The sequence below is a fragment of the Rhinatrema bivittatum genome, chromosome 17 (assembly GCF_901001135.1).
Source record: "Rhinatrema bivittatum chromosome 17, aRhiBiv1.1, whole genome shotgun sequence".
In the NCBI taxonomy this organism is placed as follows: domain Eukaryota; kingdom Metazoa; phylum Chordata; class Amphibia; order Gymnophiona; family Rhinatrematidae; genus Rhinatrema; species Rhinatrema bivittatum.
In genome coordinates, this window is record NC_042631.1 from 10,303,659 (window position 1) to 10,328,536 (window position 24,878).

The window sequence follows — 24,878 nt, forward strand, 5'->3', positions numbered from 1 at the left end:
TGGAGACAAATCAGCACTAAGGGTCGTGAAATGAAACTGTAGCAAGGACGTCTCAGAACCAACATGAATAAATATTTCTTCATGGAGAGGGTGGTGGATGTCTGGAATGCCCTTCCAGAGGAGGTGGTAAAGATGAAAACAGTGAAAGATTGAAAAGGGGGTATAGGATAAAAACTGTGGATCCCTAAAGGGTAGGAGATGGAAATGAAGAAAAGAGTGCATGGGGTTAACTTGCTGCTACGGCTGTTACTACCCTTAACTAATAAGCCTTGATACCTTTGATGCAACTCCCACATTGCTCTCTGCTTCAACGGCAAGAGGTAACGGGGAATTGGATTCAGACAGCGACCAACGAGAGCCCCGACTTTTACAATCTGGGGCACAGGATGACTTCTGCGGCCAAGACCATAAGCTAAGCGCGTCAAGCAGCACTGTCTGAATTTTCAAGAAGGCTCATCACCCAATAAAAATGTTGCTAGCAGTAAATGTTTTATGGGTTATCATAAGGCTTGGTGATAACTGCACAGAGCAACAGTTGCTACCATTAAGAGAAACAAGGGGGTAACCTTCACGGCATGGCAGATACCACCAGAAGAAACTTGCTGGGCACCCTGGATGGGCCATTTTGGTCCTTTTCTGCCATCAGTTCTATGTTTCTGTGTTATAAAGGAATTCTTGCTCTCTCCTCTGATGCGGTAGTCTGTCACTGAACCTATGAGAGAACCAAGTGGCCTAATTACATATTGATCAAATTACCGATGGTGACCATGTTTGTGAACATCCACATGGGGGCCGATGCAATATCATGTGTGCAAAAAACGTGCATCCAGCCTGGACGCATGTTTTTTGAACACGTACACATCCCTTCTCTTGGGCGCCCGATATAATACTCAAATGAGCTGGCGCACTAAAGGGGACGCACAATGGGTAAATTACGCATCCCTAGCGCATCCATAGCATTGCCCACCCAGAAGTGGCTGTGTGCAGGTAAGGAAAATGGACACTCAGTTTTCCGAACGTCCATTTCCCTAAACCGTACACAGCCATGGCTTAGGAAAATGGACGCTCATAAATTTTTTTTTTGTGTTGCAGCTTTCTGTGGTTCCTCCTGCTTAGTATTGCAATGATATTAAGTAGGAGGAAACAAAGAAAAGCTGTATTTTTTTGCTTTTCTTAGTAAGGCTTGGGGTGCCTCAAAACTTAACACCAGCTGTGGGCTGGCATTAATTGTTGAGAATTAAAATGTGCGCGTTAAGGCGTACCTTTTTTTTTTTTTTCTTTTTTACATCAGAGGTACTAACTAATAGCTTCATCAATGGCATTTGCATGTGATGAGCCCTGTTAGCTATGTTCTGGTATGGTCATGCGTTTTGGACATGCTAATCCTGAGATTGCATTGGGCGTATGTCTCTAGTGTGCCCAAAACACGCGTTCAACTGCATGTTCATCGGCGTGCTGAGCTCAGGGCCCAATATTGCATTGGCCTCACGGTCAGTAAGAAATGCACCTTTTTTTTTTCTTTTTAACAGGAAAAACCTTTTAATAAAAATAAGCTGGTGACAAGCACCTTTCCTCTTCTTTTCCCCAACGAAGCTGATTTATTGATTTACTTTTTGCTGCTCTTAAAGAGAAATCAATTGAGGTTGCCATTGCTTTTTCACCATTAAATGTAAGCGATATTGGTGCCCAATAGGATAACATTTGACAACCTCATATACTGAATTCTTTGGCCTGTGGCAATCCCGGACATCACATTGCGTTTTAATCTACCCGGGTCTCTCAATTTTGCCTTTGGGAAGTGTAGTAGTATGCAACATCTAACTGTACCTTTCAGGTAGATACCTTGACACTCTTGTCTGGAGAAGGAATCCCGGCATGTAACGATTATGCAAAATGCTTTTGCTTTAACATTGAGGTTCCCTAACTCATTGGGGAATCCTCTTTTTATAAGACCATTGTGGCAAGAAGGTTTTTAAAATGTCACTAGATGGGTGTTGTTCAGATAAATAGGTAGAAGAATGTATATGCATGCATATTACTGCAGCCTTGAAACTCATGAGCAGTAGTGCCAGTTGTCGAGACTTCAGCCTTCATATCATTAATATTGAGAGAGGCTAGTACTTGAGGGAGAAAAATCCACTGTGTTCCCATAAGTTTTGCTGTTGAAACCTCATCAAATTCTGGTAGTTTTCAGTGGGGGTAACCTTGAAAGTGCTAGAAAAATCTATGCGTGGTTTTCACTTCCTTCCTTGACTTTTGTAAACCATTCTGGGTGTACAGAGAAGGATGGGATATAAATAAGTAAAAGAGAATTAAATAATAGCCCGAAAAGATGCTATAAACCCTATTTCTATTCACAATTAATTTTCTTTTAAATATTGCACATCCCTTTATTCTGCCTCCAGTCAATCTGACTTGTTTACGTTATTTTTCAGTAAAAATTTTGAAAAGCATGTTTTATGGAGAATGCCTTCTTAGACAATAATGAGACACTTGCCACTTTTTTTTGGCAGATTGATGTTTGCTTCTTCTAACCTTTCGGCTGACAGCTGGGGAGTCTAATGGGGTGAATTATTCATGGGACTGGGCAGGATTAGCAGTGGCGGTGGGACAATGCGCCCTCTCTTATTCATCCTTCATGATTTCTCCTGCAGTTGTGGTATGTTTGAAATCTCAAAACTAAGGAAAAATCTCAGGATTTCTACAGGAGATTTCTTCAAATGCAAGAAACACATGTAATCCACTTACACTAAACAGCTTTTTGAGTCTCCAGTAGGGTTGGATTTACCAGCTTTGCATGCGTTGTTCTTATGCCCTACAATAGTTTGCTCATTTAGAAGTAGTAATTATTAGAAATAAGACTTATTAGATTTTTTTTAAATCAGGTAGCAGATGCTAGAGATTTCCATTCTCCCGTCCTCCCTGCCTCACCATCCCTGCATATTCTGGGTATTTGGAGGAGTATTCATAAAGTAGCCATGCCAGATTGCCAGTTCTAGAAATTTCTTGTTTCATTCTTATGTTCTTAATATTTCACATTAGAGTTTGTGAGCGCTGCTCTTGCTAGTTGTTTCTGCTATTACAAGGGCCATCTCTGCTGATCATTCCCAATGCCTCGTGGAGGCGTCACACTGCTGCTATGTATAAAACATGAATACAGCATGGACAGCTGAAGAGTGACTCAGGCGAGGATACGGTTAAAATCAGGGGATGTAGCCATACTAAAAAGTAAATTGGCTTTTATCCCAAATTATGTAAAAATCTGTAAGCAGTAACGTACATCTTAGGACAAAATTAAAGTGGAGAAAGTCTAGGAATAAAACGAAGCGAGGAATCTGCAGAGCCGAAGGGTGTCTTGAAGAACGTAGTTGGTGCTCCTGCTTCTAACCCTCAGAAACCCTGAGGGTTGGGATCCACATTGGGGTCATATGGTCCTCCAATGAGGCTCCTCTGTCTCGAAAAAGAAAATGAAACAGTAGTTATAGATGCAAATGAGCAGAAGATGATATCTGAATGTGAACTACTCCTTGTTATCTGAAGGTAAAGGTTTTGTACCCACAACTCCAGGAGATAGACGGTGGAGGGAAGGTTATCCTGTCTTTCTACTTGGGCCTGGTTTGAGAAATATTTGGGCTTTCATTGCAACACCAGATTTGAAAGACCTGCCCTCCCTCCCAAAGCATCTATTTTATGTCAAATTTATGATTTTTCACAGCTGGCTAAAAGAAAATATTCCCCTTCTTCAATTTTGTAAGAACAAATAGAAAATCTCCTTCCTCGCCTTGCAATGGACTTCAGGTCTTCTCCTTATGGGGCAGGGTACAAGTTCAGCATATGCAAAACAGTTTTACTTTTAAGCCCCGTAGGGTGGAAGTATCATCGAACGAGTGATGCAGGGAGTGTCGGGAGCCGTATCGCTCCGCTTGCTCCCAGGGGCATGAGGCCCAGCGCACTTGCATGGATTGCTATGAGCCCCAAAATGGCTTAAGCTCTGTCTTCACCTCCAACCACTCTTTTCTCACTCCCCCCGCCCCCTTCACATCCAACCAGCACCTGTGTTCCCTGCGGCATAATGCGATGCCAGCCTGTCTATGGATTGTCTGCTGGGAATGAACCCAGATGAGATCTGTAGCCATTTCTCCCCAAACACAAAAGCGATGAGCATGCCTCCCACTAACTTCCAGCCCAGCCAGCAGGGAAGGAACTGCATTAGAAAGCAAAGGAACGATTTGAGAAGCAAGACATGCCAATTGCGAAATGCCAGCACACTGTCTAACTCATCTTTTTGGCTTGGACGCAATGGAATCCACCCGCCCAAATATAGGCGAGTTATACATTGAGCCTTGTCCCCCTTTCCATGGTGCAAAGCTCCTTCTGATTCTGGGTTTCTCTGCATTGATTTCCCAGCCAGGTTCATTTAGCTTTTAACAGCGCATCACTTTTGTGTGACTGTCGAGAGCAGCCTAATCGAGAGGTTGGGCTTGGATACTTCCAGACTCTGGATAAGTGTGATTAATATTTTTTACGGGTACAGCAGTAACATTCATGGATCCATACATTAGAGTGTGAAGTATGTAGGAAAAATTTCATTTTTTGAAATTTTACTTTGATGCTTGTTGGTGATAACTTTTATTTCCCTGTGTAAGGGAGGAAAAAAAAAACCCAATGCACTATAGTTAATCTCCAGTTCTTTTTGGACCTTTCATGTTGCCAGTATAGACCTCATAGTGCATGTTATGGAGGTTGATTTTGAGCATTATGGCACAGGAGCACGTGCAGTGTGTGCTGCCGGCGAGCGTGGAGATAGATTTGCATGCTGCATAGCGTGGAAGGGCATTTCAGGCCTTCCAGACACGAAATGTATCACACTTTGATACATGGGAAGGGAGACAAGGCTGTGTGAATATAGAAGAACAAAGTCTTACAGATGTGGTGGAATTTGAATCAGGCTTCTCACTTTAACCTGTATAGAGCATCGACTACAATTCTGATTTTTTTAAATTGTGGTTTTTTATTGCTAGGAGGCCGCTCTGAGACTCTGGGGTTGACTCTGTGAGAGAGGGCACCAATGGCCCTTTTGCCAATTCTAGTCCAGTTGCACAAATTTAACTACTGTCTACAATCCAGCTGCCTCCTTTTAAGTACCCAATAAAACAAACTGCCAGTCTGTTTGCTAACATTTGTGTTTAAAAATTTACCAGGGGCTATAAATTAGGGTAGGTATAGATTGTAAATGTAGCGTTTATTGGAAAGATAAGGGTAATTCCCTGTGACTTTGCATGCAACTGTATTCATCTTGTCAATATTAAGGTCGTTCTTCTGTCTGCCAGTACACTTTTATGATACCAATCAAGTTCTGTAATAATTGTTTTAACACATTTTGACAATTTTTTCGGCATAAGGAGTCTGGATCCTGTGCTGTGTGGTCTGACGTTTTTAGAAAGGGGGGATTACCAAGGAGTTAGGAGTCGAGATACCTACACTTTCGTATCTCATTTTAAGGGTAATTATCAAGAGGTTGATGGGTTTTTTTTTTAATCATTTGATTCATTATCACTCAACGGTGCAGTTCCAGTTCATTTTGAAATGTGTATTTAGAAGACGTCTCCTGCAGACTTGAAAACCATCATGGTCAGCACATACCCTGGGCGGCATTGGAAAGCTGTGTAGACGTGAGGTATGAGCCTTGTTGATATATAAATTGTCCTGTTTAGTATTTATTTCTCTTGATAAATTTGAGGTCGTTGGGCTGCTGCAGCTACTCTGTACAATCCTGTGCTGGTCCCTGTGAGGGAACCGGCATCCTGTGGTTGGAGCTTATTCCGGAGCTGTGGTGGCACCGCTATAGTAATACAAAGTATTGTATGCATAAGGTATGCACTAGTGCCGTAAACCCATAGAATGATGATTTTTTGTTCTTTGAGCAAAGCTCTCATTAAAAACACTTTAAGAGTATAGGTGACGAGCACTTCCTTTTACAAACAACTTTATAATTGCGTGAATAGTTCCTCCACAGACATCTTTAACAACACCCATTGAACTTTGAGGAAAAGAGTCCAATGAGAGTGGTTGTAGGATGCAAAACTTTTATAACATCTTCAATGTCTTCATCAATCTAAATTAACCTGGGATAATCAACTTGGACTTTTTGGTCCAAATGGCAACGACTCCTTTTCGTTTTTCTCATGGACATAGGCTGCCATGACATCCAGATCAGGCTGTGACACTTCATCCTTCTCCCACTCCGTGAAGAACGGAGCAAGCTCCACATTGTTCTGAATCACTCTCGGATATAAGGAACAGAAAGATAAAAAGTAATGGTTCTTAATGTAATAGTAATTTACCTTTTTATTATGCTTGGCAGTTTCTTCCTGCTCCAGATCAGCCAGAATCAGTTTCTACGGGAGCTATAGTGCCTTGAGCATTCATAACTCCCGGTGGTTTTCCTTCCATTTTTAATTCTCGTCCAGCTAGCCCAGCTACTGCAGCAGTGGTCCTTTGACGGAGCGGCACAGACTGGAACTGGCCAGGAGTGGTATCGCGTGATAACCAGGACTGCCCTATGGGCAGAGGGGGTCGGAGGGGATGTGGCTGTGAGCACCTCCACCACAACGTCCCCATTCATAGCGGCCTCAAAGCGTACAAGCTCGGGAAGTGAAAAACGGGTCTTCTGCAGATCAGTGCGCAGGCATTGGGATGGCCCCCAGTGAATTACCTCAAGTCCCTTCCCCCAACCAGGTCCTGGCCCTTTGCTTGTTGGCCCAGGCAAGGTGACTGTGGTGTTCGGTGGCAAGCTGAAGGCCCAGAGCGCCAAGAAAATGCCTGTAGAAACCATGTCTGTATCGGTAAATAACTTACATATTTAACGCTATATTTATACCTCGCAAAGCCCCTTCAAAATCACAAGATTATATTTTTTTTTTTTTGTGCGCCGCTGTGAGCTGAGCGAGAGATTTTAAATAAATTCATCTTGAAGCAAATCATATTTCCTGCACACAAACCCGTAGCCTGCCGTTGCCTCAGGCTTTGTCTTGCCCAGAATTTCAATCTCTTCAAGAGAAGGAAAAAAAAAAAAACCCAATAATTTCAGCCCCTGCCTCTCATAGCACTGAGCCCATGGGAGGATGCAGTACAAATCAGAGATTTGTCTCTTTCTTTCTTTTTCATTATGTTCCGCGTATTAAAAAAAACCCAAAACAAAGCCTTTGTGCAGGGCTGAAGTGTTAATTTACACAGAGCCTGGTTTGCCGCTTGCAGAGCGTCTTCCCCCTACCCCCGCCCACCCCAATCAAAGGAGCCCTCCCAAACTGCTGCTAATGAATAAATGATGGAATAAAGAGAGTGCAAACACATTTCTAATTATATGCCTGCTCCACAAAATGCTAATTCCCAGAGTAATATTTTGAGCGATCTTCGCTGCTTATAATTCTAATTAAGGAAACGTACACAAAAGAGGGGGTGAATGAGGCTACGACCACCCCCGTCTTAACTATAGGTCCACCCCTAATGCTTGCATTGTATGGCAAACCATCAATTGCTGTCCCTCTCAGTCCTCTCTCTTTCTCTCTCTCTCTCTCTCTCATCAACTATTTTATGTCATGTTCTGAGCATTCGTGCAACATTGCAGCATTGCTAATGCATCTCGTTAGTCATCACCTGGGCAGGCCCAGCGGCGCTGCTGCTCGTCTGGCCTGGCTGCAGAGCCTGCATTGACAGCCCCATGATGGTTATGGAGGGGAGGGGGATATACCCAGTGCTTCAAGATGGCACCTGGTGGCCTGATTTGGGGCCCGCGATTGCAGGGTGAGAAGCTGAAACCAAACCCCAGGCTCCTGAGTAACCTTTGTGAGTGGTTCCAAATAAATATTAAACAGTAAAAGTAAAACCAGAGCATCTTGCAGAACTCCACGATTATTAGGACAAATTATATGATGTGCAGGAATCCACCGTCGCCAACTGACAGGAAAAATAAAGCAATCCAACTGAGAACTACCCCAGATAGATCCTTAGCCAGAAACGATGATGACAAAAAAAAAAATTAATGGTCTGTGCTATGAAATGCCGCACAAAGATCTAAATGTACCAGGACAGAATCATTACCTTTACCAACGTCTTTCCATTAAGCATCAACACCCAGATTGGCCCTTCTCCAAAATGCCATGCATCCTTGACAGATTCTGCAATTGGACCAATACTTCTCTCGCTGTTTGCAAGATGAGGTACGTTTGGAACCGAACCATAGTTTTGTAGTTTGTTTGGCTGTAATAATACTTTAATATGGTGAAAATGTTGCTTAGCTACGGTGAAATAAAGGCCTACAAAAAAAGTTGTACACGATACCTTTTTCTTTTTCTTGATCCGGCAGTTGCCTGCCAGCTCAGAACCAACTTACAGTCGGAACGAAGGCTGGGATCTGACACTCTGAGCGTCCCCACCTCCCCACACCTATTTTCATACCCCTTCCCCTCGATATACTTACAGGCCGATGCGATATCCGTGCGGGAAAAACGGGAGCTCATGATTGAGCGCCCGGCTTTCCTAACGCGCGCCCATCCACCAGGCAAATGAGCCGCTGCGTTAAAAAAAGGAGGCGCTAGGGGAAGTTGTACGTCCCTCGTGCCTCCTCGGCATCCGGGTGCCTGGGAGAAGCGGCCCTGCTGGGTTAGGAAAACGGACGCTCGTAAACTGAACCTGACCACCCAAGACTTTTTTTTTTTTTTCCCCACGTTGCTGCTTTTCTGTGCTTTCTCTGAATTAATATCGCCACAATATTAAGTCGGAGGAACCACAGAAAAGCAGTATCTTCTGCTTTTCTGTTAAACATTTGGGGCTCCTCAACGCTTAACGCCAGCTCTGGGTCTGGTGTTAAATTCTGAGGGTTAAAATGTGCGCATCGGGTGCACATTTATTTTTTACATAAGGGGGTACTAACTAATAAGTCTCGTCAACATGGCATTTACATGCGATAAGCGCAGTTAGCTACACGCTGTTTTGGACGCGCTGATCCCTTTATTGCATAAGATGTTATGGACGTACGTCCAACCGCGGGTTAATCTGTGCGCTAGCCAGAGAGCATGGTATTGTATCGGCTTACTGCAAGCTACAATCCCAGGCTGATGGCATTGCACCAGAGCTTCAGATAGTAGCGCTGGAAAGGTTGAATGCCTGCTTGAGCAGCATATAAACTTGGATGTATGGAAATAAGTTAAAGATCGGCCCTCACAAGACAAAAACCTTGTGTGTTCGGGGAAAAAAAGGTGTCACATTCTCCTGTTGTCATCCCTTTGAAAGATCAGGTGATGCGTTTTGGTATTGCAATAGATGTTGCACTGATGCTGGAACCTCTATGGTGAAAATCTATTTCTTTATCTCTATTTGCAGGTAATGCGTCCATTTAATTATTATTTTTTTAACTCGGGAGGATTTTGTTCAATTGGTTTATGCTATAATTCTGTTATGTCTGTATTTGGAATTACCAGAAAATAATGCAAGGTGTTTGCAATTAATTCGGCATGCTATTGCTGTTAGTTTGGGTGAAATGTCAGGAGAACGTGTGTCCTGTTCTGTTGAAGCTCCACTGGTTATCCGTGGTTCTCGCTGATTGGGTTTAGAGCTATGACTTTAACATTCATAGTCCTTCACAATATGGGACGTCAGAACACTTGACTACTAATGTCCTGCATTGATTGTTGTTGAAAGATCCCCTTCTTAAAAATTATTAAATCTTCTCTAACTCATAATCATGCCCACTCTCGTGTTTTTCCTGGTGGATGAAATGCATTGGAAATACGTCATCTTGATGCCTTATGGACTTCTTGGTGTGTTGAATACATACTTATTACATACAATTAATGTTTAGTAGATTCTAGTATTCTGCTGATGTAACATTGTGATATGCAGATTGTGTTTTAATGCATGTGTTATGTTTTAAATGATTGTACTTTTTGTAAGCCATCCTATGTGTTCACAGAAGGAGGGGGAGGGGTATAAAATGGAAACAGAAATAAGGGAGTGCATGTGTGAGTTGGTGTATATATACATTTGTACATGTATGTGAATGCATGAATGTACAGATGCATACACTAAACTGAATGAACTTAAAAAGATGATAGCTCTATAAGAAAATGCTATGCTCCTGTCCTAAAGCAAATCATAATGGCTGACTTTCAGGTCTCCTGTGCTGATTGTACCATCCATAGACCTGAGAACCCAGGAAGCCTTGTGTCAACAGTGTGTGCATTTAACATTCAAATTCTGCACTCGCTACTGTAATGTTTTCCCATTTTACAATCACATTTTAACAACAAATGACAGATTGTCCCAACATGCTTTTTTTCCCCCCTCCTATAAATAAACTATTTCCATTTCTCAGCTGTGTATGAAAAGAAACGAAGAAAAAAGAAATGTAATTGTTGTGGTGAAGCCTCCTGGCTGCCCCCAGTGCAGGTGGAGTTAAACAGCTTCATACGTCAAAGCCAAAATGAGTAATAGCCCAGGACCATGGACTCGATATTTACAATGGCTTGAATGATGAATGTTCGATTCCTCTGTTTGATCAAATACATTTTCTGTGAGGGCAGTACCACTTTTTCAGTGAACGCTTATTAATAGAAACTAAGCCTGGAATTCATCTCTTGGTTTTATTTTCAAATGCCGTACGAGATAGAGGAGGTGGGGGTGACATTTCTGGTTGTAAAGCAAAAGCTATTATCTAATTCAGTTTTGAAATGTACTGGTCTAAGTGAAAATGAATGGTACTTCATGATATTTTTATTGTGTTTTTAAAATGATAGAACAGAGTCTGTCCATGCAGCTTAACCACAAAGTCTATGTATATTTCAGAAGCAAGATGGCATTTTTTTTCAGATTGCATTGTAGCTGGCTAAAGTGCAGATATTCATCGCTGAAAGATTTCAGCTTTCTGGCTGTGATGGCGTGTGGCCGTATAATGCACTGGGTTGTCATCCAGATTTTGACTGTCGCCATCACTGTGCTTTGGACTCCATGATGGGCCACGGGGCCAGATTCCACGCTGATGGAACCTCATTGCAGTGCAATCAAGTGTGACTGCTGCAGCAGTAGCCAAACAGATTCCAGTTGCCAGTGCGTAACTGTATTTGTCTTTGCACCGACTGCTGCTACTTTCTGTGTATTTGCATAAGTCGGGAATGAAGGAGCTGCTGCTGAAGCAGGAACTGATGAGTTGAGGGTTTTCTACTGGATAAAACTGGGATCTGTCTACCTTGCTAAACTACTTTGCTTGCAGAGAGGAGTGTGACAGAGGTTTGAAATACAATATTTTCTGTTTAGTAGTGTGATAAGAGCTTTGAAGTTTATTTGCTGTTTAGAAGTGTGATATGTTTAAAAGCATGCTATTTGGCTGTTTGAGAGTGTAATAAAGCTCTCGCCTTGTCTCCCGGTACATTCCATTGTGGATCTTGCCTCTTTACTGTAATAGTAAGTTGGTTCACATTGAAAACCCCACATATAAGCCAAGAGTTTGTAGGAACTTCTATACAATACGCCATGAATGATGTCGTCATTGCCAACATGTCCATTGCAAGGAAGGAAGGTGAGAAGACTGCTGTTCACTCAGTAATGAATTTCGGTGGTTACAGGTATTCCGCATGTAATTAAAAAAAATATATATTGCTTACAAATTTCTTACCATTGTTATCTGTGAGGTAGTGAGGACAAGGATGGTCATGGAATTCAAAAGGGCATGGAATAAGCACAAAGTGGGTAAATGATGGAGATGAAGAAAAATCTTGCTGGGCAGACTGGATGGAGCACGTGGCTCTTTTTCTGCCGGCCTTTATTATGCACAAATAAGCCTGTTCCCTTACTAAACCTTTTTATTTATTTATTTTTTTATTACGGTGAATCTGCTTTTAGTGGACTATTCCAGAAACCCAGGATTGTCAGCTGACTGATCTGGATCTCCTGGGCTGGCAGTTACGCCCCCCCTGGGATAGGCCTTTTCCAGGGCACTAGTGACAACTCACTGACTATACATTTGTAGTTTTCACTTAAATCTTTGGTACAACGGACTGTAGCCTTGAGGATCTTCCTTTCCCTCTGGGGCTATTGCTAACAGACTCTTGCAGTGGAGCAAGCAACGCTGGCCACCTTAGACAGATATTAAGGTTTGAGGATGATGTACTGCCCGTCCCAGTTCTGTGTGCCGGTTCTCCTCTGTGAAGCCAACGTTGGGGTGATGAGGGATGGGGGAGACTCTTTCTTTTAGGTGTTATGAATACTTTAGCATAGCAGAGAGATTGGCATTGCTTTCAGGCAAGTGATTTTCGTCTTGCTCTGCTATTTGCATGTACCGTGCAACGTACAGTCATTTCTCTTGAAATTCCCAATAAGAATAATTTCAGCTACGTTTTTTTTGTCTGTCTGTTGTGCCTGGGTATGAGTGGAAAGCTCATCTAATGTGATTAACCTCAGAGTAACTAGTAGTAAAGAAAGGGATCTCTTCATCCAAGCCCTGAAAGTTGAGGTTGGGCAGTCCCTCTAGATAAGTAACCTCCTCTTCCACACACAGAGAAAATTCTTTTTCACTCAACGCACAATTAGGCTCTGGAATTCATTGCCATTAAATGTGGTGAAAGATGTTGGTGTAGCTGGTTTTTAAAAAGGATTGGGCAAGTTCCTGGGGAAGCCATAAACTGTTATTAACCAGGTAGACTTAAAAAATAGCCACTACTTACCACCGCACGATAGCAGCATGGGATCTATCTATTGTTTGGGATCTTGTCGGGTTCTTGAGACCTGGATTGGCCACTGTTAGAAATAGGATACTGGGCTTGATGGACCCTTGGTCTGACCCAATATGACATATCTCATATTCATAACGCTTAGCTGGCATTTCTGAATTACAATAAATGTGAGGTGGGTAAAGCACTAAGGTACATTAATTACATTTTTGGCCAATCATATTGCTCCGGTTATAAAAATTCTGCCGCTTCAAAATGTGTATTGCGCAAGATACATGGCGCCGTAGCTGCTCGTTATCCTGAGCCTTGCTTCACAAATGCTCAGAAAGTTCAGGTTCCTAGGTCAGAATATAGAGGGCCTCTGAATGATCACATGACCTTAAAGAACACAAACATGTGCACGGCACGCTTCCCTAACTTAGCTTTGTGTCTAGACAGAACCAGTGCGTCTTTCAACTGCTGGGGTTTGGAAGTATGAGACGTATTTCCGGCCTCTGTAGGGACTTACTGCAGATGAGCGCATGGCTTCCATTGATGGTGTCAGGAAGAGGATTGGGGATAGCGAAACTTTGTGAGATGGTGTTATCTTGGAAGGGAAGGGGGTTTCTCTCGAGTAAGGCATTAAAGAGGCTGGTGCTTAAAGCATTTCTGTTCATTGATGAGCAAAATGTTGAGAGTAGCTGCTTGTAATGGGGGAAATATTAGACACAGTCCGCTGGCTGCTGCCTGATACAGGCAGTGGTCTAGAAGTGAAAGGCTACCTGCTGTGGGTGACCTTCTTTTGGCTCACAGGAGTAGTTGCTATTCTGGGGGATGGTAGAGATATTGATGGATGTTTCCAGCCCTGGCCTTCTGGAGGAAACACTTCCATTAATGGCAGAAGTGTGTCCTGTAAGGCAGAGTGGAGTGATCAGTTAAATATAAGTCCTCAAGATAAATGCAAGCTCTGATCCCAAAAAGAAAGATTAGAGTATGAATCTTTACATCACTTCACTTCTCCTAACTTTGTTTCACATAGGTAAAAGTTTGTTTCATTGCATTTTATTTTATAGAAATTGAAAGCTGGCAAGAAGTTTGTTACCTAATTATTCTGAATTAACTTAAATAGATCTGCTAACAGGAACTGCAAAACGGTACCTGGAATTATACCTGTCTTTGGCCTACTTGATTTCTTTGGGTGTCAATGTAAATGTATATAAATTTTATATATTTACAACCCATTTTTCCAAAGAACTCCATGGCTAACAGTATATAGAAATATGTGTTTATTATTTATTTAAAAAACTTGTAGCCTGCTCTGTCCACAGTTCTAGATGGTAACAAACTAAAATAAACGATTAGGTTTAACATGGATCAACAACGTCAAATGCCGAAAACAGTTAAAAGCACACAGTTAAAGCCTCAGGCTGGAAAGTAATGTCTACTGAAAACAGTTACTGCATCCAGATGGGATTTGATTTGATTTTAGGATTTGATGAATAGTAATGTTTTTGTTATCTGTCTGTTTTATTTATTTTTTTAGCTGTGAATGTTTTGTACTGTAAATTGTGTAGAACCTTAGACACAGTAACTTTCAAACTGGTGCGCGGGCACACATGTTCCACGCATTCGGCCTGCATCCGGGAACGCGGCTATCTTATAACTTGTGTGTGTGCATACATGCATGTTATAAAACAGCCTGGCCACATGCACATGTGCGCCAAATATTAATTGGGCGCGCGCAAGCAGCACAAATACCACGTCTACCACGTAAATCGGGGGATCTTAAAAGGGGTGCGTGCCGATACCTTTACCAGTTTTACCGGTTCATCCCCAGTTCACCCAGTTGAGAGAGGTCCTCCAGAACCCCCTAGTTTAATAGCCTTCACTTCCCCCAGTTATCCCCAACCCTTGAAATCCTGCAGCTCTGCCTGCTTATCTTTATTTTCTAACTTACATGGCATCCATAGCAGAAGTAAATTCATGCGGCAGGGGGTGCCGCACTGCATGAGTATTTATACGCACGTCTCAAATTCTCGCCCCCAAACACCCGTGCCCTACCCAGACCCTGCCCGTTTACTGCCCCTTTGTGAAAACCTCCGAGATGTGAACGCTGCGCCATTTATCATCTGCTCGGCGCGTGCAAGTCCGACATATTTGCGCATCCCCTAATTAATGCACGGGTCGGCCTTTTAAAATTCACCTTTATGGGTGCAAGTGATTAATAAATTTCGATAAAGTGAGTGTAAAAAAAAGAAGTGATCTTTGAGCATTTTTCTAGTTAGTACTCTTATCTTATATGCTAATAATAATTCTTGTAAGTCATATGATTTCGTGTAAATTGGGCTCAGAAGGCAGAAGCAAAACTAATGCTGACCGTTAACATATTTTACCGTTCTGGCTAAACTTTAACATACTTTAACAGTCTTATAGCCTGGCCTATTGTCACAATCTGATCGCTGCATTCTTATCTCGCTGCTGTTATCTTTCTGCTTTCTTACCACAACCCAACTGCTCTGTCTCCACAGAGAACTCCTTGAAGCACCCTTACATATCACCAACTGAAAATTGCAGTCACTGAGAAAAAGGCCATAGGTTTCATAAAAAGCGCAGTTTAAAGAATGCATTTTTCACTACCACGTTGATGTGCAGATGGAATGATAACTGGGAATCGAGTATGAACCCTCCCGAGGTTGCAATCAAATAAAATTATATTATGGCATAGACCCTACAGAACCAGAACTCCTCCCCAGCTCGATCCAGTCACAGGGATACTGAGAAGGAAGTAAACCTTCTGCCTCACCCCAAAATATAGCCACATGGAACTGTACACATATATGAATGAAGACTGCAATTTATATTACCTATGCAAGAGGGATTTTTTTTTTTTTTTTGCCTGGCAGTTTCCTTTTACTTCCTTGGGCTTTCAGCTCTATTTCCTACTGGGGCTACAGAGCCAGTAACCTTCAGTTGTAGCCTCCTATATTTTTTTTTGTTCAGCAGTTTCCTCCTGATCCTGGTTCAGTTGGAACAAGCCTTTGTCGGGCTGCAAATCTTCATTCACAACTACTCCAGGGATTTTTTTTTCCCCTCTATATATTTATATCTTCCTCTCAACTCGGCCCATCCAACACGGTGATGACCTTTTGCCAGAAGGGCCACAAACCAGATGAAATTTAATGTGGACAAGTGTAAGGTGTTGCATATAGGGAAAAATAACCCTTGCTGTAGTTACATGATGTTAGGTTCCATATTAGGAGCTACCACCCAGGAAAAAGATCTAGGCATCATAGTGGATAACACATTGAAATCGTCGGCTCAGTGTGCTGCAGCAGTCAAAAAAGCAAACAGAATGTTAGGAATTAGGAAGGGAATAAAACGGAAAATGTCATAATGCCTCTGTATCGCTCCATGGTGAGACCCCACCTTGAATACTGTGTACAATTCTGGTCGCCGCATCTCAAAAAAGATATAGTTGCGATGGAGAAGGTACAGAGAAGGGCAACCAAAATGATAAAGAGGATGGAATGGTTCCCCTATGAGGAATGGCTGAAGAGGTTAGGGCTATTCAACTTGGAGAAGAGATGGCTGAGGGGGGATATGATAGAGGTCTTTAAAACCATGAGAGGTCCTGAACGAGTAGATGTGAATCGGTTATTTACACCGATTATTTATTTAATTTATTTAATTTAAAATCTTTTCTACACTGTCGTTAAGCTAGTTGCTGTCACAATGGTTCACAATAAGGCACATAATTTCAAACTTAAATGTGTCGAGTTATATTAACTAAACAGGTGCCATCAAAGTAGCACATTTAAGACTAATTGGAGAAAATTCTTTTTCACTCAACGCACAATTAAGCCCTGGAATTTGTTGCCAGAGGATGCGGTTAGTGTAGTTGGGTTTCAAAAAGGTTTGGAGAAGTCCATTAACAGCTGTTAATCAAGTTTACTTAGGGAATAGCCACTGCTATTAATTGCATCAGTAGCATGGGATCTTCTTAATGTTTGGGTAATTGCCAGGACCTTGTGGCCTGGTTTGGCCTCTGTTGGAAACAGGATGCTGGGCTTGATGGACCCTTGGCTGACCCAGCATGGCAATTTCTTATGTTCTTATGTGCCTGAACTCAGCCACGAGGACCCCCAACTCCAGCCACTAAGTGTCGTCATTGAGGGATGGCTGAGGCTTCTCTTACCCAAGAACTGTGAGTGATGGAAGGCCAGAGTCTGGAATCTGACGCGCAGCATTTGCCACTGAGCTGGCCCGGCAAGCCCATTTCTTTAGCCTAGGGCCAGCTGATTCTTAGCTGCTAGCCGTTAATTCACTGCAGCTCAGTGCCAAGTATTGAAAGAATGCATTAAAAGAAAAAAAAATTACATGTTTGAAATAAAAAAAAAAACCAAAATTGACCCAATTGTGAATGTCTTAGGTGCATAACACAGGTTTCTGTCTGTGTTTTGTTTCGCGGCCCAGGGGATAAACTGCTTTCTTTGTTTCATTGCAGTATTAATGGACTCTCTCTTTCTTTTGTTCTCCTGGCAAATTATTAATGAAGCTGCTAAATGGAAGGCCCAGGGTCAGACACGTGGAGCCGGCACACCAGGGATGGGTGGGGGAGGACCCGCAGAACGTGCAGATGGTTGGGGGCTCACAGTCAGGTGATCCCAGGACTTGCTCCATTTTTCTGCCTGAGGGCGGGATGGAAAGAGAAGATTCCCCCTCCCAGACACCCTCGCCCCCCCCCCCCCCCCCCCACAGTAACACCTCAAGGGAATGGGACAGCGGAACTGAACATGGGGCAAGAAAATGATTCTTCAAGGGGGGGGCCTCACTTTATGCTCCCTGAGACAGAAGTTCCAGGATTATCTCTCTGTGTATTTTGCATTTCCTTAGGTTGGGTGAAGTTCCGTGGTCCATATTTCACAGATTTGAATGATTTTGCGAGATTTTTTTTTTGAGATTCACAGAAATAAATGAAAACAAAACCGCTTCTCCCTCCCGCCCCCAAGCAAACCAGACGAGCTCCCCTGATTTCATTTGTCTGTGGGACTGAAACGAAGAGGCAGCGTTTTTATTCCGTTGCAGCCTTGACGTGAACTCTTGTGGGTTTCGGCAGCTCCCGGGGCCTAATCTGGCCGCTCATTTCCTACCACAGGGGAACCTGGCTCAAAATCCAAAATTTGTGAAATTCTATATATCTGCATTGAACGGACAAGTAACCTAACTTTTAGGGGGGGTTAAGAAAAGAAATTAAAGTAGCTGCTGAATTAAGTATTACAGGTCATAAATGATTTAAAAAATGTGATTTTTTTTTTGTGAATGTGCTTGAGACAACTGCAGATGTCATGAGGGCAATTTTCAATCAGCAAGCGTAGGATGAACTTTGCGTGTTCTTTGTACCCGCAAACCCGAGCCTGCATTTTTGAGCGGAGTATTGCGCCTTGAAAATTTGCAGGGTGTGCATGAAACCAGTGCGGACATAACACACACACACACACACACACACACACGCACGCCCAAGCAGACGCAACTTTGTGCGCGCGTATTTACGTGTGAGCTTTTGAAAATTGCAGGTGTGTGCATAAATCACGCCTCTGTGCCCCTCCCCAGAACGCCTTTTTGCACTGCGCATAAAAATACGTAAGCAGATTCTTTTATGCATAATAACTGTTCTCCCTGGGTTAATTTTTAAAAAGCCCATTAACGTGGGTTTACGCACACAGATCCTGTGTTTGTCCTGGTACTTAAGAGTTTTACGTCATAGAGCCGTGGCCCATCCAGTCTGCCCAGCTCTTCCTGTTCACACTGCTAAAGATTACACCCCAGCTGCGAACCGTGGAAACATGACCACTTGCGTGGCATCGTTCCTTATCCAGGACAGCTTTTGTGGTCTTCTTCCTTAGTACTCCACCCTCCTTGGGTAGCTCAGCATGCAAGATCCCCATTTTTAGTTCACATCCCCCACGCCTTCTCTCCGGGGTCTGACCACAAGGTCTCACACTCACAGACACCAGTGTGGCTATTATCCCAATATCCAGCATCCCAGATACCTATGGTCTCTCTGAATGGTGCTCCGCCACCACTGACCTGTTGCACTGATCTGGTCAACACAAGGAGCACAGACAGACCCAGTTACCTGAGCACCTGTGTTGCCATCAAAACTTCTAGTTATAGTTATTACTGTACTTTCAGTCTGCCAGACAGCAGACCCAGCTGCTAATTTTTATATCTTCGCAGCCTGCCGGATAAACAGGGCTATGTGAGCACTTCCATTTCCACTAGGATTAATATGACGCCATTGATTAGAACATAATTAACGAAAGTTAAAATTCATACAGTAGATATGTAGGGAGGGAGGACAGAGTCAGATACAGGAGTGGTAGAGGAGGCTGTAAGAGAATGTAAATACTAGTCCTGGATTACAAAGCAAACAAAATAAGGATTAAAGTGAGCAAATCTTAAATGGGAATGTGGAAAAGAATGAAGCAAGGAAGTAGAAGACACCAAAGTGCGAAGGACGCTTATCGGAGACAAGTGGGATGGGCCACCCAGAGCCAGACTGCTGCAGAAGTAGCAGTCACAGCCCCTCCTCCCGGGAGGGGAGAGGGTATTCCAGCCATTGCATAGCAGTGACACCTAGTAACCAGACTTAGGGTCCACATTATTTGGTTTCCAGAGTGGTGATGCAATCTGTGGTTACTGGTTGAGGATTGTCGTTGTGATGACTTGGCAAGACCATAAGAGGCTAAGTAAGGTTGGGGAGTTGTTTATGAAATGGAAACAATGCCTGGGTAGTTGGTACGTAACCCAACGAAGGCCGGTGTCCAGTCAAGCTGGATGTCCAAAAGGAGCAGACATTTTCAGACCTGGGCATGGGATGCAGATTAGTGATACATAGGAAACTGTCTCTTTGGATTCCTTGGGTCATTATCACATCAAATAAGATATAATCTTGTTGTTTTGTGCCTAAGTAGAAACATCATTATTACTTCCATTTCTTCATCTAGCTGTAGCAGAATGGATGGAAAAGATCAGCCCTGGGGGAAACAAACATGACAAATGCAATTATTTTCACATACGTCAATTTATCTTTGGACAGATATAGGAGATTATTGGTAGATATTGTCATTGAGGCTTAGAGAAAAGTTAGTGGATTATTGGTGTAAACAGTATAGAATTTTCTTGTAAACAAAAAGAGAATAGATGCCTTGATCTTTTCCAAATATTTAGTAAAGTAGAGACATATAGGCGTATTCATAAAAATGCCTGACTCAGGCCGAGTAGAGACTGAATACATGACGGTGTTTTGCAAGTTATCTTTCAGTGTTGGTTCACAGTGACCTTCCCTTGATGATTTTATACTCATCTGAGATTCTTGATTGTCCAAGCCCCTGAGGCAGCGGCTGTTGAGCTGCGAAACTCAGGCTAAGTTGAGCATTTTTATGAATACGCCTACACGTCTCTACTTTAATAAATATTTGGAAAAGATCAAGGCATCTATTCTTTTTTTGTTTACCTGACGGCCATTATAGATCGCCTACCTATTTGTTTTCTAGAATTTTCTTGTTCCATCTTGGTAAGCCTTCATGCTTTATTACCATGAGTACACCGTGCTATCCATGTGATAACTTTCCCTGTGCAAATTCCATTTTTTCAGCGCTGGCAGGGCATCCATGAACAGATGAGCAAGCGGTGGCAAAAGCAGTCTGGTTGGTGCCCTGTTTTGAAGACTGAAGTTCCGGTAATTTCTGCCGTGTTGGTGGTAGTACTTAAGCCGGACGTTCCGTCTGCTTCAGCGTTCCAGGCAGAAACGGAGAGGCTGGGGTTGGTGGGCGGCAGGTGCTGCAGGCGTCGTCACCTCCCTGGCCTTGTGTCCTGAGCTTGCACATTCAGCACCATCCAGGCAGCGCCAGAGGCCGGGTCACCATGCACGTAACTTTCAGCCATCCATAGCTACCGCCCCGGGTAACTGATTGAGGATTTTGTAAACAGCAGTGCATATTAAATATGCTCCATATTCAGTGAGCCAGTTAGTGGACAAATTATCCGGCTAACTTTCATTCAGCGGGATAAATGTCCTGCTGAATATAACCAACCTAAAGTTATCTGCCTATATATAACCGGATAACAAAAACATAAGCGTCTGTTTGAACATAGCAGGTTAAGTTATTGTTATCCGGCTTTGTGTGGCCGCATAACACGCTACTTAACCGGGTATCTGTAAATTAACAGGTTCAGATTAGAGGGCAGCCAATCCCTGCACCCCCTCCAAAGCGTGACGCCGAATCCTCGCCAGTCCATAGTCTCTTAACCCCACCCGCCCATCCCTTCTCCCCAAACCTGTTTAAAACTGCCCAGTAAACCATCCTTACGCTTACATTATTAACCAAATGACTCTTGCATCTGGACCCCAGTGCTCTTAATAGCTGTTAAATTTTTCAGTTTATAGCTGTGGTTTTTGTTGTGTTCTACTTGTGATTTGGCAAAATAGTTTTTGGCTGGGTTGCTTCTGATAACTGTTACGGAGCCAGAGTTTATCTCGGTGCGAGCTGCCCTCTGCTGGGCTTGTGGGAAAACGTCCTCAGAGTGTAATGGGAAGGACTGCCCGAGCTGTTAGAACCGGACGCGTTCCTCGCAGCCTTTGTGAATGGTCTCGTAGCAAACTGAACGGCAGGGTCTGCGATCAGATAGACCCCTTTCCAAGGTCAAAATGGTCTTCTTCGTTCTGACAGCATCAAAGTGCAGTGCCTTCCCAAGGGAAGGAAAGCAGGCTTGTGAGATCACCAGGTCTGTCCCCTCCCCTCCTAATAACTTTTCTGTTTTGTGTCTTGTCCACACTAAATATTCAAGGCATCGGGGGAGTCCATGGCGGGTACTTTATTTTGGGATCATGTATACATGTGAACATGTGACCCAGACATTAAATGCCATTAGTTCTGCATAGAATGTTTTGTTTGCTTAAAAATGAACCTTCAAAAAAAAAAAGTGCGGTATCTACTTCTCCGTTAAATCTACATTAAATTATGATAACCTTTACGTCCCCGGTTCTGATTTTTCTCAACCACCAGCAAGCACAGTTCTTTAGAAAATAAATCAATACGAACAGATTCTACCAATGTGCACAGAGTTATATGTGGGATATCAAAACTCGTTGACATTGTACCTGTTCTGTCAACTCCCGTAAGAAATCAGGTGGTTCCAGTGTATCAGTAGTATTCATCGGGTCATGTTACTCATTAGTAAGAAAGGATGGTAGCGGAATTCAGAAGGGCACGGGGTAAGCACGGAGGATTCCTAGTGGATAAATGATGGAGACAAAAAAAAGGAAAACCCGTGATTTATTGATTGGGGTAACCTGCACAGAGCAACGAAGAATAAATAAAAATAATGAAATAGTAGATTGCTGGGCAGCCTGGATGGGTCACTTTCTGCCTACACTTAGTACCTTCTTGTCACCTGCAGCACTGGCGATTATTCGTTCTGCTTGGCTCGTGGCAGCTGATTGGAGTTGCTTACGCCGATTTCTAAATCTGTAAAACATCTGGGACTGCCGAGGGGTAGCTGCGAGCTGCAGAGCGCCGTTTGCAGGGTGGGTGGTGGGTGGTGGCCTCTGCCGGTTTGGCTCGCCAGCGTTGTGGTTACTCCTGGCGCTGTTTGGCCCGAGGTCACAGCTACCAATGCCGACCGATAATGTTGTCATCTATTTGGGTGTCTGATTTCTGTGCTCTCTGCCAGCCCTTCCCTTGAGAAGCAGCTGAATTATTTATTAAGCTGCCGTTGTTAAGTTTTCATTAGACTGAAGGAAGACATATTTAATATCTCGGCGTCTGAGAGCCGAGGCTGAGCTATGCTCATTTATCATGGAGCACTCCTAGGTGAGTGGTGCAGTTCTGCTTCTGCCGTAGATGCAGAGCGCTGATAGCCACACAGACAAAGGTGGATGTCTCCTGATGTTATGCTATTCATTTTATTGGCTTTTTTTTTTCTTCTGCTGCCTCGGGATCCTCTTTAGAAGAGAAACGGTCGGTAAAGTCATTCCTGGCTGTGGGGACTTCACTTGGTGCCAGGACAGAGATGTCTCCCCCTCCCCCCCCCTTGGCCCTCTAGCCCTCAAACTGTTGGGAACGCGTTTCTGGGACCCCCCCCCCCCCCCTGGTATCTGTGAGGACCAGTCGGATTCCTCAGGGACTGGGACTGCTAATCTAGGCTTCAGGCAGCCAGCAAAGTCCTTGTGACTTCCTGCGTTTCAATCCATCAGAGCCACCCTGTGACTCACAGGCCAGAGGCCCAGCCAACCATCCCAGCAATGCACCGACTTGAAGCTTGCCAGATCTTTTTTCTTTTACCCTAACAGTATATCCTAATGTCTCTAGATGGCTGAATACACCAGAATGGTGCAAGGTTTTTATTTATTAGATAATCTATTTTTACTTGTTCATTTATTATATGATGATAAGTGGGGTGACATTTATTTAATTGTTTGGGGTAATTTATATTCTGCTTTTTACCATGAATGCCCTCAAAGTGGGTTATAATAAATGTAAAGTACATTACAATAATAATAATATTGGTTGAGGCTCTGTTACATTTAAAGACAGACTCATAGATAGTTCTTATGTTACTGCTGTGGAAATAGGAATATTTCTGTGGTAAGCAGGTTGATGGACAGGAAGTCCCCGTTGGGGATGCTTTTAGCTCAGAATGTAAGAGTTAAAAATATTAATTAAATCTAATGTCAGGAGTGACTTAGGGAAACATTTCATCACATGACGAACCAGAGGAACTTACCTTCCAGTGGCGGGGACGGAGGGAGAACCAGTATCGGAAATCAAGGAAGAAGCGCGGAGGATCCATGGCGGTGGGGAAGGGAAGGGGGACTGGGCAGCCATTGTCCTACGTCCATCTGGGTTTTTTTGCAGTCCCGAGTCTGATTTCCAAATGAATAGAAAGTAAGAAAGTTGGTACCAGGGACGCTTATCGCATATTCGTTTGCCCTCAGTAAAGCACTTCCATGTCATTCCAGAAATCCATTACAAACCCCGTGGACTTTGAATTAAGTCCAACGACGACGTTTTCACAAGTAAATGACCCGAGCGGTTGTAATACTGAAACCTAAGGAAAGTAAGAGTCACCGGCTTGACCCTTGGGGGGGGGGGGGAGATGAGTGCATGGCGATGCACGGGAAATGAGCCTTTCCTGTAGAGATGACCTTCTCCTGAGTCATGGGATCACATTAACCTTTCAATGGTGGTTTAATGTTCCAGCTTCGGCCATGCTTGTAACGTGATTGTTTCCTTCCAGAAGCCAAAAGTACCAAAAAAAAAAAAAAAGGGACTATTCTGAGCATGCGCCTGAGACCTTACATTTCTTTCCGAGACGCAGTGCTACTTTATAGCTGCGAGCCGTAGCCTTCCTGCCTTATCAGCCCATGTGTACGGCCCCATTTCCAAATGGTGTTCTGAGTTTCTGAGATGCTTTGCGTTTAAATGATGTCATCGCCGGGCGGTTGCTGCTTTTAAGTGATTGCAGGCCCTCCAGGGTGAAGCGTCCTGTTCATCTGCCCAGGCACTGGAGACTTTATTGCCAGTAATTTATTCTTCACTGATGATTAGGTGCTTCGCTTCCCATTTGTGTCAAATTCTAAAACTGCTTCGCTTGGGATGTAAAGGATGTAATTACCTCGGATAAAAGCTTATTCGTTTTGGTCTTGAGTGTGAAGGATGTGTCCAGTGCCTGGGGAGTCTGCAGGTGGCCCCCCCCCGCTGAATACAGGTATCCAAATTCGTGGCCTGGCCATTAAAAGCAGTCTCCCTTCCTCGGGTGGGGGAAATGATGTGGAACTGTTATTTTTGGTTGTCCTTTCCCATTTCTGGGCCGGCGCCATAGAAACGCAGAATGTGATGGCCGATAGGGACCTTGGACCTCATCCGGTGTATCAGTTTCCTCCTCTAGCATCAGTACTGCGGTGTGCACCTGATCCCTGGAAGACTTGCAGCCTCTCAGAAGGGCGTTTAAAGTGCTATCCCCCGCAAAGATGTCTTACAGTGAAAACTCGGTGCTGGTGCACACTCTTTTAGTCTGTTCACACTGCGGCCCGGCTCTGGTAATCCATGCGGTTTAGCTTTTATGAAGCTGAAGAAACTGTAAATCAGTCTTCATGGAATTCCTGCATGGATT

At 43.5% G+C, this 24,878-nt stretch overlaps 1 protein-coding gene and 1 long non-coding RNA gene across 2 annotated transcripts in view; one reads left to right on the plus strand and one right to left on the minus strand.

The window, feature by feature from the left end:
• Positions 1-24,878, plus strand: part of NAV2 (neuron navigator 2) — a 457,796-nt gene that overhangs the window by 83,056 nt on the left and 349,862 nt on the right. The window lies entirely within an intron of this gene.
• On the minus strand, positions 19,422-23,598 carry LOC115079445. The gene is made up of 3 exons (XR_003853291.1): positions 23,490-23,598; positions 21,865-21,995; positions 19,422-19,738 (listed from the first exon to the last, which is right to left on the minus strand). It is a non-coding gene; the product is annotated as an uncharacterized LOC115079445 (long non-coding RNA).